Below are 18,645 nucleotides of genomic sequence, written 5' to 3'. Positions count from 1 at the left end.
TTGTAACCACTGGTAAATGCCATTCAGTGGGTTTGGCTATTTCCTCTGTAACACTGACAGGGCTTGGACTGTTTGCTCCTGCTTTTTGATTGGGAAGCACTGAACTGAACACATCATGACTCTCTAGACACTGTTGGGAGCCGTATTCCATTGTGTAACGGGGGGATGAGCTTAGTCTTTCTTCCAGTGCTTTTGTGTTGCTTTCTTTTGACAAATATAGCGATGCCATTGGTGTATCGTCTTGAACAATTAGTTTTTGAACCCCTGGGAACAAATGCAGCTCCCAGAGCGTCCTGTAACATTATAAATTAGTACAGACCTTACTGGCATTAATGTTCATCCATGAGTGCAAGTGATGCAAGTGACCCAGTCAGTTGTTATTTGTTTTTAGCTGGTTCTTTCCCACTTCTCATTTCTGAATGCTTGTCTTGTGCCCTCCCTCAGGGACTTTATTCTTGTTTCTCCTCTGCTTTCATACCCAGGAGACTGCTTTCTACTTGTTTATTGCCCCCCTACAATCTCTAAAAGTCTAAGAGGGTTTTACTCACCTTTTATTGCCCAACTTACTTCCCTCCATTCCTGCTGGAGTGGACACCACCAGTGCTGTCTCAAGGCCTCTGTTGACTGAAGCTCTCATCCACAGGGATGTCCTTCTTGCACTAGAAATCTGTCCCAATGTAGCAGAATATGGAGGTGTGAGGGCTTATAGGAGTTTTCATCACAGTCAGCTAATAGTTAGCCAGGGCACAAGGACATCAAATAGATGCCCATTTTCCCATTGTTTTCCCTGGCAAAGAATTAATTCACTTTGCAAAAAAATTACTGTAAAATTTCTTCCATTTCCTCCTGTTGATTTATCCTGTGCAGGAAGGTGGATAAGTTGTGAGTTTGCACACTTTCGGCTGAGACTTTACAGCCAATAGCATTGCCAAAAGCCAAGCACTGTCATAGCCAAAATGTGGGGTTTTAAAAAATGAGACTTGATATTGATTGCCCTGCATTTTACTTGACTGGAGCAAGGGGTCTGGTTTTGGGAAATCATCAGGCCCCTTTACAAAGATCAGGCCTCAGTCTCATTTTAAAGCACTTAAAATTGAAAATAAATCCTGAAAATGCTGACTTAAGCTCCTTGTATTATACAGAAAGCATCAGAAACTCGTTTGACCCTCAGAACTGAAATTTTCTTCTTCCTTCAAGTTCCAGACCTATATCCTGAACACTTTCTTCATATCCCTCTATTAAGTACTTCCAGTTGCGCTTCTCAATGAATAAGGGAGGTAGAAGTTGACTGTATCTATGCATGTGTGTGCTTCTATCTATATCTATGATCAGGATTTAGGTGGCTCAGTGTATATGCGTGTATTCTTGCTAATTCTACCTTTATGAGCCTACAAACTTTTGTTTAATGCTTTTATTGCTGAAACCAAGAGGGAATAAGATGAAATTACTGCAGCCAAGTAGAAAACTTAAGATATGGGAATTTCCTTCCTGAAGTAATACGCATAGGATTATGATACTAGAAAACAGAGCTGAAGCTATGAAATCTGAGAAACTGATTTATTTTTCTCATCTTTTATGTGTTTTTGTTTGTTTGTTGTTGTTTTAATGTGAGAAAAAGAAGGTAGAAAAGGAAAAGTGGACCCTTTCCATTCCTGAAATTTATGCCCCTCATAGATCACAGGACTCTGCACCACCATGAGTAACTTTGAGTGCAAAATGCTGTAATTTAAAAGCTGCTTTCAGAGAAGTACATACTTTTTATGTTTTATACATTCAAAAACTTCAGTCATTCATTTCTATTTGCCTGTTGTGCACAATTAAAATTGAAAATTAAATAAGCAAAAAGGAATTAATAGAGTAAATGTCTTCCTTCCTTTCTTCTTTCCTTCCTTCCTTCCCTCCCTCTCTCCCTCCCTCTCTCCCTCCCTCCCTCCTTCCTTCCTTCCTTCCTTCCTTCCTTCCTCACAACATCAGGGACAATGCAGAACACATATGGTGGGTTGTACATGATTTTCTTGGCAAGGCAATTTGAGGAAAAAAATTTTGTGTGGTCATTAAACCTCAGACATGGATAGTCCAAATGAATGCTGTTAGACAAGGGAGTGGCTAAGAAAGATCATTATCATTCAGTATACTTTTATTTTAGGTCAACTATTGAGTATTAAAAATCTTCAAATTTTCTTTTGGGAGATCCTCTTGGTAGAGTCTGGTTGCATTATGACTTTTCACATCAATAACTTGCAGTAGGTTTCTCTCAGAAACCGTCTTGGGATTGGAGATGAGATTAGTTTTCCTCCGATCCCCTTTGATGGGTATTTACAACTCAAATGGGGGCGCTTTTGAAAGAAAGCATTTAGTTTTCATCTTGCCACAGTGACAGTTAATCTTAGTATATTGATAGTTATCTAGTAATTTGTATTTGCCATATGTTTTTCTCTTTAGGTCTAATGTTAAAGTTTTGAGGGGTCACTGAATTTGGCACACATGATTTTTCACTTGACTGTATCTTTGATTGTCGGGCTCAATATTGTTTCTGAACACTAAAATATTTTAAAGCGGTACACATAGGTTAAGATATTTATCTTTAAATATTTGAAACAAGAACAATAACAATAAACCCCAGCAAATTATTTTTTAATGATCCTTTTCTAGTTTATGACTGGCTTTGCAGGTGCCACAGTCCTCACACCTGTACATTGCCGAGGGAAGTCCCATGCAGATAGAGGTTCTCACCAAGAGGTGGTGCTAACAACGACCACAGTCGGAATAACGTATTTGTAAAATCTACTATAATCTCTTTGCAACTGTAATTAAAGGTTTTATGTGGGCATGTGTGCTTATGCAGTAGTATGGTATCCTCCTATTTATGAGCTGTGTAATTGCACGTTTAGTCCTTTTTCGGTGTAGGAAAACCACACTATAATGTGTAATTATAACCTTGGTAAGTATAACACCATTAAAGTTACAATAAGTGGTATGCACAGCATAACAATGATAGGGTGATGACAGAGTGACATGCTGTAACCAGCATGGCATAATAAGAAGAGTCTCATTGATCCTTCTATTAAAAAGGCTGTTCTCTGTAGCAGCTAACTTTTGGTTCCCCAGAAGAAGGGGGTGTTTCTAAGCCTCACAGAAGCACTGGTTGTGTCTGTAATGGTGACATTTGCTGAGCACTTACCAGGAGGACCTAGAGGCATCAGGACGCTGGGGGTGGCAAAGCCTAGGGGGTCCTGGCATGCCTTGGGGCCAGCAGCACTGGCTGTGCCACCAATGGACCTTTCTGCAGTGCTTGCCTTGGAATGCTTGTCCAAGCTGAGCACTCTCCAAGCAGAGAGCACCACTTCAGCCTCGGACCCTTAGATTCCTACAGTGCAGCAAAAAGCCTTTATCACAAGCCAGGCTGGGACTGCTGCAGGTGCAGAAAACTGACTCTCTTTGCCCCCTCTGTTTTCCCACGGGAGGGGAGTGAAGCAGTAGGTGTTCAGCATTACAGGGTGCAGGAAGCTGTGGCAGGCACTGTGGTGGGGGTGGTGGAGGACCCACCAGTGCCCCATGTCACTGATGGCTGTGGTGGGGAAGTGGTGGTGGTTTCAACAAGGGAAATGTCTAGGTGAGATGCTGGAGGCTCCCCTCCAAAGTTTTCTGTAGGTGGAAACAACCAGCAGTGTTGTGAAAAGCAGCCTAGGGGAACACAAACTTTGCCCAAGAGAGCACCAGCTTTGCTTGACTTTAGTATTGCTGCCTGCAGTGAATCCCATGCTCATATCTGTGCTGGGAAGTTTCCACTACTCTAGGACCTGTGGGATGCTGTTGACCACATTGAAAGTGTGTACCAATTAGCATCACTGAGGGAATTAAAATTCTCAGTGTGGGTATGTGGCATAAACTACACTGAAAATTGAATTAAACTCTCAAAAAATCCTTCCAGAGAGGACAGTTTATTATCAAATCCCAGACTTGCAAGCACTTTTATATGGTATTGCAGAAGAGAGCTTTAAAATGGTCCTTACGGCATTTTTAATGGCGGCAAATCCAAGGGCTGGTTCAAGGCAGCTGGTCCAGTGGTTCTCTTTTTGCATTGGCAGGAATACATCACTAATCTGAAAGCTGTTGAGAGTCTTCTCGTGATGCTTTTTTTCCATGTTTGTGTTTTGTATTTTCTGGCTGAGTTAGCCTGTAAACTTACTTATTGTGCTTCGTATTCATTGCAATGACATCTACTGTGGAAGGGGGAGAGAAAGCTATTAACCACAGGCTCGCCTCCTGCTGACTGCACTCAGAGATGGCCTGGGAGAACACTTGCAGCAGATGTTTCTGCTTTATAGATCAATGGAAACTTTACAGATATATTTCCCTCTTCTTTCCAAAAACAAATGCCAGCAAGTCTGAGATCCAGTAACTTTGTGCTGGACAGCAAGAATTTTATTTGGTTCATTATATTTTTTATGTACACACAAGCTAGCTACCAGTAAGTTGTCTTTAACTTTGCTTTAAATGGCATCTCTTAGAGCAATAAAGCTGCTATCCACTTGCAGGGAGCAGTCTGGCTGTCTTTGCCCGCGCATGAAGCATTAGTGTAGGCTACAGCCTGGCAGAGACAGGCACACATCAGACACAGACCATCAGCCGTCATCATGGGGTGGTGTTTTCTGGTTCTGAGTCTCCCTGGACTCCATGGAACAAGTATGTATTTCAAAGAATAAAGTAGAAATACGCTATTATAGCCAAACAAAGGGGAAAAATGCATCTCTATATTTCTGCAAATTATCTTCTTGCTTTCTGAAGGACGGGCTGACTGAGACAGAAGCAATATGGATTGGAATGGAAAGGGAAAGCTTAACATCTGTGCCTACTCATGAATCCACAGAGATGGGAACACATGACCCTTTTCTCAGCACAGCAGTCCTGTGTGCTACAGCTTTGAGTGCAGTTGCTCCCAAGCAATTGCAAAGAGGAAATAAACACTTTTACTAGTTTGACCAAGAAAACTCATCTATGGTTTCAGATCACCAATGTGAAACCAGTGTGAAATGGATACCCTCCAGGACTCCTCTTTCTCTCGTACTTTACTGCTTGTGTAAAGGAGAACAGACAGCTGAAGCTGAAGGAGCTGCTTCATTTTTGTGTGTGTGTTTGCTGCAAGGGTGATAGCATCTGTGGTAAAGAAGCTCTCATACATCCCACTCATGTGATAGACACGGGACTCTTGGCTCTACAGACATTTCTAGGAAAGTGAATTCAGAGACATATCTTTAGTGATGGAAACTTCAGCTGTGTTGAAACCTCAACTGATGTTGACAGAAACATCAACTGTCCTATCAAAGAAGACTTAAGTTAGTGGGAATATTATTTGTAGCAGCAAGTAACAAAATAGACTTCCAGGAATTGCCTGCCATAAAGGAGCTGGAGATGTCCTTTGACTGAATCAGGCCAGATCTGGAGATATTTAATGTTCCTTTAGTGTTTAAGGATCCGCATGTTTGGAGGATGAAGATCTACATGAAGAAACATCTGTCCTGTCTCCTAGCATCATCTTTTCTCAAAGGACATCTCTTTTTTGAATGTGTTATAGCCTTCCATTTAGGGAGAACAGAGAGAAGCAAGAAGACCCCAGAAGCATGTGCACAGACTGTACAATAACAAGAGTTTCCTATAATTCAGTTGGCATTTCTGTATTTGGTCAAGAGGTCCATGAGGCCATGAAGGTTGAGAGAGACAATTTCTTTTACTGGTGGACTAGTAAATGTCCGCTGTTGTGTAACACGGTGATGAGTCCAAGCAGGTCATGCCAGTGACTTGTAAATGCATAGCTCCCTACCTTGTAGTTTCCCAGCTAAGCTTCATTGTTCTAATAGCATTTAGCAAGCAGCATTGAGATTAGAAAGGGTATGAAAAGCTAATAATTTTCTTGTTAATCAAAATAACCATGATCATCCAGTTTACATTCTGGCTACTCCTGGCTTCAGAGAGAGGTGCCATGAGCATTGGGCAGAAGCAAAACCATTTGGTGCTGTGGGGAGCTCATGCTGCTGCAAGTATCCTTTTTAGTAAACACACTCCTCATCTTCCTCCTGCCTAAGGTATGGATAAAGTGCTTGAGATGGTTATTTCATGGTTAGGCAGAACCACCTCTGGTTTCCCATGTGGATATACAGCATCATTTCCAGTGCATGGTAGCACCTTTCAGGATGCCCCATTGTATTTTATAACTGGCTTCTCTTTAAATATTTCTTCATGTACCAGCAAGTCCCTGATGCCCCTGAGCTCACTTTCTCATAGCATAGGCATCATTGATTTTTCATTTCTTTTTGAAAAAATGTCTGCAGCTGACAGCTCATATATCCCTCTTCTTATTTTATAATTTAAATGTACTGCATATAGATGTGATCAGCTCTCTTCCTCCTTTGCCAATAGGTGCTTTGTTACATTGATAGCTATGCTCATTGGCCCATTATGCTGGTATAAAGGGGATTTGCATCTGTGTGTTTGGGACTTCACTGCATTTTGTTTAAAACTCTCAACCACTGGTGGGTGCAGCCTGTGGTCATGTACTGTTACGTGAAGACTGCCGTGCTTATTACAGGTAGAGAGAAGAGCAGCCCCTTGTTTAGTGGTGCTGTCTTCTGCTAATCCTCTCTCCAGGAATGAGAGTTGTGGAGCTGTATGAGGAGGCACTCAGACGCCACATACTCCATGACAGGAGGTGGACTCTGCAGGTGCAAAACTTGGAGTGGGTCACTTCCCAGGGCTGGGGCTTGAAATGTAAAAGCAGGGCAAGTCCTGTGTCCCTGTAAAGTTCTGTAACAAAAGAACATCCCAAAGATGCCTGGTTGATTTCCCCCGTCTGCCTTACTGGTAGCAAATGACAATTTTACTTGGAAGGTGAAGATCTCCCTCTCTCTCTCTCTCACTTTGGAGGAGTTACTACTGTAACCCTTGGAGGAGTTGTCAGTTCTTCCCTCCACTGGAGGCATAGCAACATCATCCACCTCTGGTCTTTGCACTTGCATTTCAGACTCTTGCTCTATAGGCTGTGTTTCTTAGTATGATCTCCTATGTTTTTTATTTGATATACAAATACTCTCTCTTAGTAACAATCTCCACTGTTCCCAGGGCAAGTTTGTCATGCTCCTTTCAGCAGTAGCAGTAGGTGATGTAGTGTCCTTTCCAGCTATTATGAGCCATCAATAGGTGAAGACTTGAAACCTTTGATACCTAAATACCATAGTCAAACCTTGTTCTCTTTTACAACACACTGATATTTTTATTAGTATCTGTGAGACATAAGCTCATGCTTTTAGGAGGACCTCACCAGTACCTCTCATGGGAGAGTCCAAGGGCTTCTCAGTTTTTCACTTATTCTCTTAGAAGCTCAGGGCTGAACTTCTTTGCTACAGTCCTGTGATTAACTGCCTCAGTGCAACCAGTATTTTATGATCCTATCTGCACAGACCCATTTTCAGGCTCTCAGGTCAAATAGCTGGATTAAGCATAAATTTCCTTTTTTCATTCATTATTTTGAGGGATGTCTGTCTTTTTTTGTACCCATCTCTCCTGATGTACCTAGAGTGTGATGGTCTTAGTCCTGGTACTTCTCTGACCCTTTTACTCTGTTCATTTTTCTCCTAGGAATGTATTCATATTACACACAAAGTGTATTTTTAATTTTTTAGCTTTAGGCCAGGACTCTGTTTCTTTTCAGTCTTGTGCAAAGGCTCTGCTCCTCCTGTTTTCCTTCTGATCAAAATTTTTTTTATGTAAACATTTGCACACTTTTCACCATCAAAAATGTAATGCGTTCATTCAAATCATCAAAGCCATTGGACTTCCAGTCCCTTTGGAGAAAAGGTCTTCTCCTTTGCTGCATGAACACAAATATGTGCTCCATTTGTGCATTGATACCTGCCAAAACCTTATATCAAGCACAATGAAAACATTTGGCATCAACCACTTCCTCAAAGACTTCTCCCCTCCAAGGGGAAAACTCCATTTTTCTCTGTTACATTCTTTCAATAATGTACATTAATGAAACTTTTAAAGGTTTGGCTGTGTTTCTCCCCCTCTGCAAAGTCTATGCATTCACTGCTTCTGTTATCTCTCTGCCTCCTTGCCTCTCTTTTCTCCATTTGGTAAGACCTGTGCTTTAGCCATTAACACTGTTTCCTGTGGTTTTCCTTGCAATGTTAATGTTACTCTTCCTGGCACTAGTCTATTCTAAAGCTTGAACACTCCAAGGAAATGTTATGATGGATCTGACCTCTTTATCCAAATGCCAGCTGTCTCCTTGGTAATGCCACAGCAAAGGTATCTCGGAGTACAATTCCTCCTGAATTCAGGCTCTGCACACCTCTCTGACCTGACTGTCCTCAATAGGATCTGTGGCTCTCTGGGTTGGCCAGAGCATTATGAGATTCAGTCTCTGTGCATGCTGGGATCCTCAAGTGTCCTCCTGTGGGACTCCATTCCCATACCGACAGCTTAATAGCATCTCAGACACCTGGAAATATAAATGGGCATTTTCTGAAGGGGCAGAGCTGCCAGCCACATCTGAAAGAATATGGATTTAAGTACAGGACTGAGTGTCTTCAAATAGGATTGTGCTGATGGCTCTATCGCTGTTCATTTTTGGATATGACATCACCTTTACCATGACTCTGCTGCCTTGTCCATAAAATGAACGTAACAATATTAATCTTATTTGTAAAGTGCCCTTGAGACTCACTGGCAAAGGAATTGTGGCACTGCAGAGCTAAGTTGACTGAAATGAGCGAGCTATTTTTGCTGAAGACTGTAGATTCTCAAAAGCCTGAGCTAACTGAAGCAGCAGTTAGACAACTGGAGAAATATCTGGGTCAGGAGTTATATTTATGAACAACAGCGGGGGCATATTACTCATGTGAATAATTTATCTGACAAAGACATATAGTTTGCACCATGGACTGTAAATATCGCAGTCTGCTGAATAATTTGAGAGATGAGTCAATGGGATTTGGTTAAGATCCAACAATTTTTTGAATTTTTGAGTTCCTTACTCTCAGACACTTATTTGAACAGCATGAGCTGCCAAACGAATAGGTTCACACTCACTCCAACTGGAAGTTGCCTTCTTAGAGTGGTTTTGAGAACTGGCTCAACATGGTTGACAGAAATCTGATCCTTCAAGGATCACCGGCTACTTAACTGCTGTTGCAGGCAGTAAGCAACTGAGTCTTGCCTGTTGCAGTAAAACTTGTTTTAAAGAATGGGAACTTGTGGTAAAACCTTGCCTCTTGTTCTATGTGGCTGAGGGACTCTTAGACTGATCTTTGTGTGACACTAAAGCTTGAGCATTTTACAGTAACTTTTGCTCACGTGAACATTTCTTCTCACAGTGAACTTCTGTGAACAGCACAACAACTAGCCTTCATAAGGCATCATTCTGAATTTAGCTTAGCACCCTTGAAAACTTTCAAACCCTGTGTTTGTTAGTTCCTGGCTCCTCACTGTTTTCTGGTTGAATAAACCTTTGTGGCATGAACAGTGCTCAGTAATATCTGTTTGAATATGTTTGAATGAAAGGAGGGCCTTAATAGTTTCTGAATGTTATTCTTTCATTCAGAGTTGGAAAAAAAATCCTGTATCTCATGGGGACGATGACAACCACTCCCTTCTGTCAACTCCTCTCTTTCAGCATTTGATTTCACAAGATGAATCAAGTCAGTGCATGAATGGCTGACTGGTTTCTGTAGGACCTGTTGGAAGTGGCTCAGAAGAGTGTGGTTATGCTGAGTCAACTCTTGTGGGGAGAACTGCATCACTGGTAGACAGGACCTTGCTGAGGGCTCCTGCAAGACATGGCTCTTCATCCTATTTTGTTTCTTTAGAAAATTCATGTTTCACTGAGAGTAACTATGTCTTGTGCACCACAGGTCCCCTTGATCATGATCAGATCTGTGCTCCCCTCCTATCCAACATGTCAGAGCTGCTCTTTCACTTGCCCAGATTTGCTGCATGATGCAAGCCTCACAGTTCGGGCAGGTCCACCAGATCTTTTCCTTCACATCCATTTAATTATTATTAACTTCCTGTTTGCACTGCCCTTCCAGACAGCAAGAGAAGCAGAGATGCTACTCCTCACCAGAGAGGGACTGGTTGAACTCTCATGAGTTCCCTTGGCCAGGAGAGTGGGGCCAAGCAAATATTTCAGGAGGCAAAAGTAGCATGGGATGATGAGGAGAGTAAACTTCTTAGAAAAAAGCAAAGCAGTCAGATAGAAGGGAAAGAGAGACTAAAAAAAAGAAAAGTTAACTGTTGGAAGAAGAGGGGGTAATTTGCTTCTTAAATACAACTAGCAAGAATAAAGACTTCTGTGTCCTCCCAGATCTCCTACTGCCTGTGTGTTCGCACGAGAAGAAATTTCTTCATGACCCTGGGATTCAATTTTGATGCACCAAATTTAGATTTTTCAAACTAATTTTTTCATCTCCAGGTTAAATGGGTCATGAGACATTGTATTATTTGGCATTTGGAGTTAGAGAGAAGACCCAAGGGCAATCATAGGCTATGTGCACTGTTAATGTGCTGACCCCTCACTTACTCACAGATGCGCAGTGAAAATACTGCTATTCAGCCCTGCTGTGGGCATGAAATACTGAATTTCAGAACTGAACTTACTGCCCTTAAGTGAACACTAACCACGTGCCCAGACAAAAGGAATGCATTTGCTTGGTCAGTAAACATGTTTTTATGGGCATTTACAGAATTTGGCTTCCATTTTCTCCTCACTAGGCAGATTTTATTTAGTTAATACCAGAACTGTCATGGGCTGTGCTGTTTTATTCTGCACCAAGCACTGTTCTCTGTGTTATTGTGCTGGAGCTCTTCTTAGGGGTGCTTCAGGACAAATCCAGGCACAGGGCATGAAAAAGCTCAGCTGCCTTACCGGCATTGTAGCACCCTCGGCAACTTACTTGGAAAGCTTAGAGCTGACTTTGCAATTTTTGGCCTTGATCTCTGGCACTAAAGTTAATGGGATAATTCAGAGTTCACACCCATCTCCCTGAGGAGTTGGTTTAAAAATGCATGAAATGTGAGTTTAAAAATAATTTCTCTTGATTGGAAGTATTTGAAATTGTTTCTCTGTACTGGTTTTAAAAGGTGTCATTTTTTTATGAATGCTGAGATGTTGATTAATAAAATTCCAAAAGCATTAACTCAATGGAGTGGACTCCAGCTTTTCCTTTTTTTTATTGCTATGATTTGTGAAAATAAATGCAATTAAAAAAAAATCCCATCAGCTCTGTTAAACTGTATCCTCAGCAGTCTCCCTGTTGATGGCCTTACCAGATGTTTTACAGTGTTAGACATGGGGCTGTTTACTCTTTTCTTAGGGGAGGGTCGAGCAAAGCCTTGGCTCAGCACCACGAGCCTTCAGCTTGTGGCTGTTCGTCTCAGGCGTGCTGAACCCTAGTCTGTACCCTGGGAAGGGAGCGGGTGGTTTAGTCTCCCTGCTTTAAGGACACCTCAGGGAGGAGCAGGTTTTTGGCAGCCACCTTTTTGCCCTCTTCCAGCCTCCTGATGACAGCTTATAGGATGTGGTGCTCAGGTCCATCTTCTCCATATCCCATAATTTGTGAGGCTGGTGAAAGGAGGCTCTGGCTGTACCCAGCCAGGGCCACCTCCCATGCAAGGATGGCCATGGCCACCCAATGCTGGGACACCCACCAAGGGAGACCCCTCTCCGTTGAGGCTGAGCCTCTGGATTTCCTCTTCCCAGGTCTACCATGAAATATACTCTCTCAGTGGAGCTGGAGAGGCTGCAAGCCTTCATATTTGGGAGGGAAGAGGAGGATTGAGGACTGTGGAGGCAGAGGCAGGGACTGCTTGTGCTCCCAGCTGTTGGCCAGGGAAGGATTTATTGCCCTGGCTATGTTTGGGATGCAGAGTGGATGTAGGCTGCTCAGAATAGCCATCCACTACACATCCAAACGAACTGCCATTGGAGATTCATTTGTAATCTGGCCTTCATTCTTCCTGAAGTTTCTTTCTCCTTTATACTGCAAAGGCTAATACATTGTTCATATTAAAGTGGGCCTGGGGACTGAAGACAGAGCTGGTTATTGAGTGGAATGGACTGATGAGGAGTGGGTAATATATTTAAAGACTGTGTAGGAGCCGCTAGGGATGATATAGTCTGATTTATTTGATTTACCATGATTTACAGTACACTGGACTATGTTGTGATTCTTCAGGCTTTTTATCAGGAAATTTGCATTCAATATTTAAGGATCTCTGGGCAGAAACATTCTCATTCTTTTATTATTTTGCCTTTAAACATATCATGTACCACAGAAGAATTTATAAGTGTATAAAGGGTTTTAATAAGTTCAGATGGCCAAAAAAAAGAAAAAGAGTTTGAAATCTAAGATCAACAAGGGAGAAGGCTTTCTGCTTTACCCTTTCCCAAGAGCATGGGTGGATTTGTTAAAAAAAGGCAATGCCGTATCTGCATTAATTCTCCTTTTTTTTTTTTTCCTTTAGGACAGAGCCAGCCATGGTAGAGTCACTGTCATCCAAAAATTAGTGTCTCAACTGCTGTAAATCAGCACTGAACCTCTCTATTTGTGCCCACTTATAACCACAGATCTGGCCTTTTGTGCACCTCCTTCTTTTCTGAAATGTTCTTTGATTTTAGGGCTGGAATTTTACTAGTTTAATACATGATAGTCCATTTCTTTGATACTCTAAGCATGATTTTTACATTGTAGAAACATTGTGGTTTGTAAGTTAGTCCTCTAATAATTTTATCCTCTTCAGAGACCATCACTAAATGGAGATACCTCAGATGAAACTGGGGCTGTCATTAGAGCAGAAGTGCTGTGGCACACGCTTAGGTCTCTAAGCACACCATCAGGGGAGACTAAATTGTTTTTTCCTGGAAGTGTAAACTTTCCCACACACAGAACAAGAGGACAGGTTGGGGTGGTGGTGCCCAGTTTGTGCCCTGCTGAGGTACGTCACGATGCACTGAACATCTCAGCCGATGCTATATTCAAAACACCTTAAACATCATAGAAGGATCTCCATCTTAAATCTGTGACATGTCATGGTTTCAGCAGCTCTGCTGGACTTTCCCTGATGTGATTTATTTGTAGGCACAGTCCACGTTTTTGAGGTTTGCATCCCATTAAAGCATAATGGGCTGCAGCCCTTGAGCCCTCAGCCTAAAGGTGTTCAGTTGGGACAGTTGAATCCCTGGTGATCTGCAAACTGCAACACTATTTAAATCCTTTTTTGACAGTCAAGCACACTGAGTGTTTAAAGTTTTAACAGGCTTAGAGTTAATTCTGGAGTCCACCAACATCTGCATACATCTGTACTTTTGAACACCTCTTACTTGGTTCGTTTAGTATATTGTATCTAAGAGTGTTCTTGAGACTTTGGCAGCTCCATGTAGAGTTTCATGATTCATCTGTGTCTTTGCCAACTGCTTCAGTTCTTTTTGTTTTGCCTCTTACTTTTTTTCTTCACCCATTTTCCCCATTGGAAGATGTTCTTAAATACTTAATCAGGACTGTGTATTTGGAATGCACTTTATCACACACCTGTTCTGTGCCAAAACCCTTTACACACTCTATTAAGAGTAACTTTCCACATACTAATGTATTTATTTGTGAAATGGCTTTTAAAGCCGGTGTAGATGGCAGAAGGCTAAGCGTGATGGGCCAAATCCATACTTTTGGAGGAGCCCTGCCCCTTTCTCACAGCTTACATCCCTGCTATGGAGGCAGGGCTTGCTCTCCCACAGTCTCTCCCTTCAGCATGCCAGCAGTGAGGGCAGGGCAGCAGCAGATTGTTTTGAAGGGAAAAGCAATGGGCTGGGAGTTGTGGGAGGAGCTACGGAGGGGAAGGTGTGGGTGGGTGTGGCAGGTCCCCAAGGTGTCATTGGGTGCCTGATTTCTGGCCAGGGACATTTGCTTCAGCTGGGAGGATCCTGTTGAGAAAAATATAGGACAGTTGCCTGGAGGCAGATGGAGAACACAGAGGCTTCCAAAAAACCTCTTTGTGCCTTTGCCCTGGACAGCCCTAAGAAGCTGGGCTGGGAGCCGTTGGGCTGGTTTATTGTAATAGAAGAGTCAGTCTTCCTTGCGTGTATGAACCTTTTACTTTCTGGCAGCCCTTGTCAAAATAATCCTGTTTTCCTCAAAACATGTGAATGTTTCTGGGCTCTTGAGAAAGCTGAGTGCCTGCGTTTGTCTCTTCAGGCAGCTGGAGGTGGCAGGGGCACAACTGCAACATTGGCTGCACTGGTGGCTCTCAAAACTTCCCCTGTTATTTTTGTTGTCTCAGCCTCCAGAGTGCTTTAATTAGGTTGGAATCCTAGCTTTTGTTTTTGCTTTTGTTGGTTTTTTTGGTTGGTTGGTTGGTTTTTTGGTTTTTGCTTGTTTGGTTGATTGGTTTTTTGGTTTGTTTCTTTTGTGTTTGGTTGTTGTTTTTTTTTTAAACAAGTTTCTAGCCCTTATGGCTGTGGTTAAAGGAGCTTGAAAACATTTAGTATGCTTTGGAAGTGCTAAAATCAGAAAGCGAACAAAGAGATCCCAGCTGGAACTGCAGGGACGGGAGATGTCTTTTTTTAAACTCTGGGTTTTTTCTCTGGCTTGCAACAGTTTCAGTCCTTTTATGAGCCTTATAGCAAGGTGTGAGGCCATGGCACAGCTTGCCTGATGTGACACAGTGGGAAAGAAAGTGAAGAACAAGCTCAAGATGTCCTCGCCACGTGCTGTGCTGCTGCTGCCTCACTGCCTCACACAGGCATTTCCCAAGGGCTGGGCTGGTGCAGGGGATGGTCATGTTGGGAACAGTAGGCAACCAAAAATCTAAGTTAGAAAAGGAGTATTTGCATCTCATAGCAGGTCAGCTTGCTTCCACATTATGTTTCCACCCCAAAACCTTGTAATTATGCATTTTCATTGCGGCAAATTTTGATACCTCCAGCCTTGATGACACATGCTAGCAAGACCTAGTGCACATTTCTGCGGCGTTTGGCAACTCAGTAAAATTTGCCTTTATCAGTGAATTTGGCAGCATTAGCCTGAGAGCATGTGCCCTCTCTCCCTCTCAGATGTCACACCTTTCTGAAAGGGTGGAGCTTTTGGCACCCTTCATGGCTGGGCACTAAAGCGGTGAACATACAACAAGAAGTTCCCAGCTCTTATGAATTAAGGTCTAGGAGCTATGTTTTGAAAAAAGTGTCAGATCTGAGCTGTAGAGCCACTAATTGTTAACAGCTTGTGCTCTGCTGACACTGGGGTTTGGTTTAAATTATTCCTATACTGAAATAGGAGTGGCTGATGCTGTTGTACTGACGCTGGTTGATGTGACTCAGGCAGACAGGTCTTCTGGACTGATAAAAGAAATTTTAAACTGAAAAGAGACAAAGGGTAGAAAAATAAACAAAGTAGAGCCAGTCCCATCTTAAAAAAATATTAACTTACAAAGAGTTAATTTGAGCAGGTTTATATTTATCTGTCTGATATTTATCTGTCTGACATGTGCTTGGTATAAAGAACTGGTGTCTACTCTGTCAGTAGAAGTATTTTATCATTGTTAATAACTATTTGTTAACTCTGGCATCTCTAGTATGCCAGGCACTGTGCAAAACCCAAGGAAAGCATAGTATCTCCCCAGAAAGCTTATACTAATCTATTCTGTTGCAACAATATTTTTTTAGTGCTATGTATTAATCATTCTTCTAGCAGCATTTAGTGCAGGGGTTTACACCTCCCCATTTATGTTTTCATGAGAAACAAATTTGCCACAGTGAAAATACTATGCAGTTCAACCTAGCTGCATTTTATGGCAGTTTCTTTCAGGCAAACCACTGAAAGCCATTGCTGCAGAGAGGCCCTTAACACACATTTAACTTTGAAATCTGCCTAAGCATCATTAACTTTAATGGCCCTGAGCACGTACTTTGGGCTAAGCATGCGTTGAAGAGCTCTCCTGAAATGTGGACAGATTAGGCCCATGCAAGATGTTTTGGTGAAAAGTGGTGTAAACCATCAGAGGGATTAAAATCTCCAGGGATTCACTATGGAAGTGGGTATCATATGTTCTGTCATGAGGGGCTCCATTCAGATGCTTCATCAGTCAGCATGAGCTGACCCTCCCATTCAGGGCCATTTTTCCATCTGAGGGATACCGAAATCTCCATCAGTCCTGGGGACGTTTAGCGACAATGGGCTCTGTTGTGCTGTGTGGAAAAGCACTGTAGTGCTGCCCGACATGTAGGAGAAATGACTCCTAAGAGAATAGAAGAAATCATGATGGGCCAGTAACATGAGATAAAGAATTAAAAAGCAACAGACCCTCATTATGTCTGACTAAAGCTAAATCTGTAGTTAAATAAAGGAATATAATGGCAAAGAAGCAAGAAAAAAAATGAAAAAAATGTGTGCCAAAGAAAGAGGATCATCCAGTCTCAAGGGGAGAATGGCTGAAAAAATATAGTATTGGAATAACTTAAAAATATAGAGTAATGCCTAGTGAGGTTCTTAGGGGACCATTTATTAGACTGCATGAGCGACTTGATTCAAAGGGAGCTTTGCCCACAGTCACAGTCATGTTCAGTTTAGTCTTATTTATTTAACACCTGAAGCCAGCTTGCGTCCTCTGTTGAACTGCGATCAAGAAGCACTGGAGATGCATGATATTGCCCTCCTGTCTCTTTGGAAATCACAGTACAGCAGATCCATGATAAAACTTGCCTGATGGCAAAGAACTTTTGATTCTTCACTAGGTCACTGCCCCAAAATTACCCCATGTGGACTTTTTGTGACCTGCTGGGGAGTCAGAGGCAGAAATCCTTCCTAATGCAAAGAATATTTGAGCTAACCTTTTTTTTTTTTTTTTGCACAGGAGCATGGTGCAGAAACGTTGTACAAAGGAGGTGGTGGAGGGAGCAAAATCTTTGGGCTGCCATGAGCTCCTTGATTGACTCACCACATCTCATATGGCTTCACCCTAAATTTTTGAAGAGATACAACTCACTACAGGGATTTCCATGTTCCCCTACAATACCAGACCTTGTATCTTTAGAATAAATTCAAATGGGCTTTGGCTATTCATTATAGAGAGCACAGGCAGAAATCAACTGTACCTTAGGAAACCACCTATGCTGTGCTGGATGTTATGGAAAAGCAACGTAAGCAAAGCCATAGGAGACTCTCTTCAAGGTTTATGAATGACTATTTTTTGTCTGATGCTTGAGAAATAAGTCAGGTTGGCACAAGCTGTTTATCAAAGACTTTGCTGAATGCACGAAAGCCCTGAGAACAGAAAGACTGTGAGTGGAACAGATGGGCGAAAAAGCAATTTCTTTCCCTCTGGTATGGTTGTTTTTATGTAAACAGACACAGACACAACTATAGGTAAGACCACTTGGAGAAAACAGATGTGTAAGGGCAACTGTATTCATTTAAGCCTCCTGACTCTCTAGAGGCAGGAGGCTTAAAAAATTAAAGTCCTAGAATCCTAAAGTGGTTAGATTATGAGTGTCCTTTGTTTTCAATCTCAGTCAAAGTCACCTTGGTTTTCTGTTTAGAATATACCATCATGAAAAGGAAATATTCAAAAAATTAGTCAACCACAGCATGGCTTTGTAGACTGCTTTAACTTGTGTTACATGGACAAGAGTGTGATTCATGGCCTCAAACAGCTCAGTTGGTTTGTAGAGTTATTTACTAAACAAGTAAGAAAATGGTTTATTTAGAAGCACTAAATGACAAGATTGAGAACTGGAACCAATAAGAAAGAAGGGAGAAATAAAATATTAGGCAGCCAAATGACTGTGGCTTCATATATCTAGTCTCAGCTTTTCTTTGATTTTCCCCAAAAGAAGTTGGCAGTGACAATAGTAAGGCTGTGAACGATATAACAATATGATGTACTCATGCCAAAATGTAAATACAAAAGAAATATTCTGAAATATGCTGTACCAAATTATCTGCAAGAAGCAGAAAAAGATGAAACACACTTTCAGTTCCTTGGAAACAAAGAGAAAATTCAAATGCAGAGCTCAAGTGTTTAACTTTACACAGATATAAATTCCTTATTAAAAATTTAATCCCAATCAGAGAAGAACAAATGAATACTTTGATGATGATATGATGGATGGGATTTGTGAGAGATATATTTCATGATCCCAGTAAGCTGAATAAAAGTCATGGCTGGGCTTTGTGAACAAAGATTTGGGGTAATAAAAGTAAAAACACCCCAAAACTCAGAATATGCCTCACACATTTCTTTCTCAAAAACAAAGGGTAAATGAGGGTGTACTGATTTTCTAATGAATTTTAAAGTCCACAAATGGGAGTCTTTTAGGATCAAGATATTAAGTGAGTATACAACATGACGTTTTTATAAGGCTCTCAGATACAGGTCTTAATGCAAGAGGTTCCAACTCCCTCATATAACTTCTCACTAACCCTGGATCAACACAGGTACTAGAGAGAATATGTAGGGAGGAGAAAACAGTCTCAAGCCAGACTCTGTGTGCCTATATATGTAAAGCACCACAGGCATGAAGAGCCTTCCTTTCCCTTTCCCTTTCCCTTTCCCTTTCCCTTTCCCTTTCCCTTTCCCTTTCCCTTTCCCTTTCCCTTT

This window comes from Manacus vitellinus, unplaced genomic scaffold (assembly GCF_001715985.3).
Source record: "Manacus vitellinus isolate BGI_N305 unplaced genomic scaffold, ASM171598v3 scaffold_0_pilon, whole genome shotgun sequence".
Taxonomy (NCBI): domain Eukaryota; kingdom Metazoa; phylum Chordata; class Aves; order Passeriformes; family Pipridae; genus Manacus; species Manacus vitellinus.
This window is presented reverse-complemented; position numbering follows the sequence as displayed.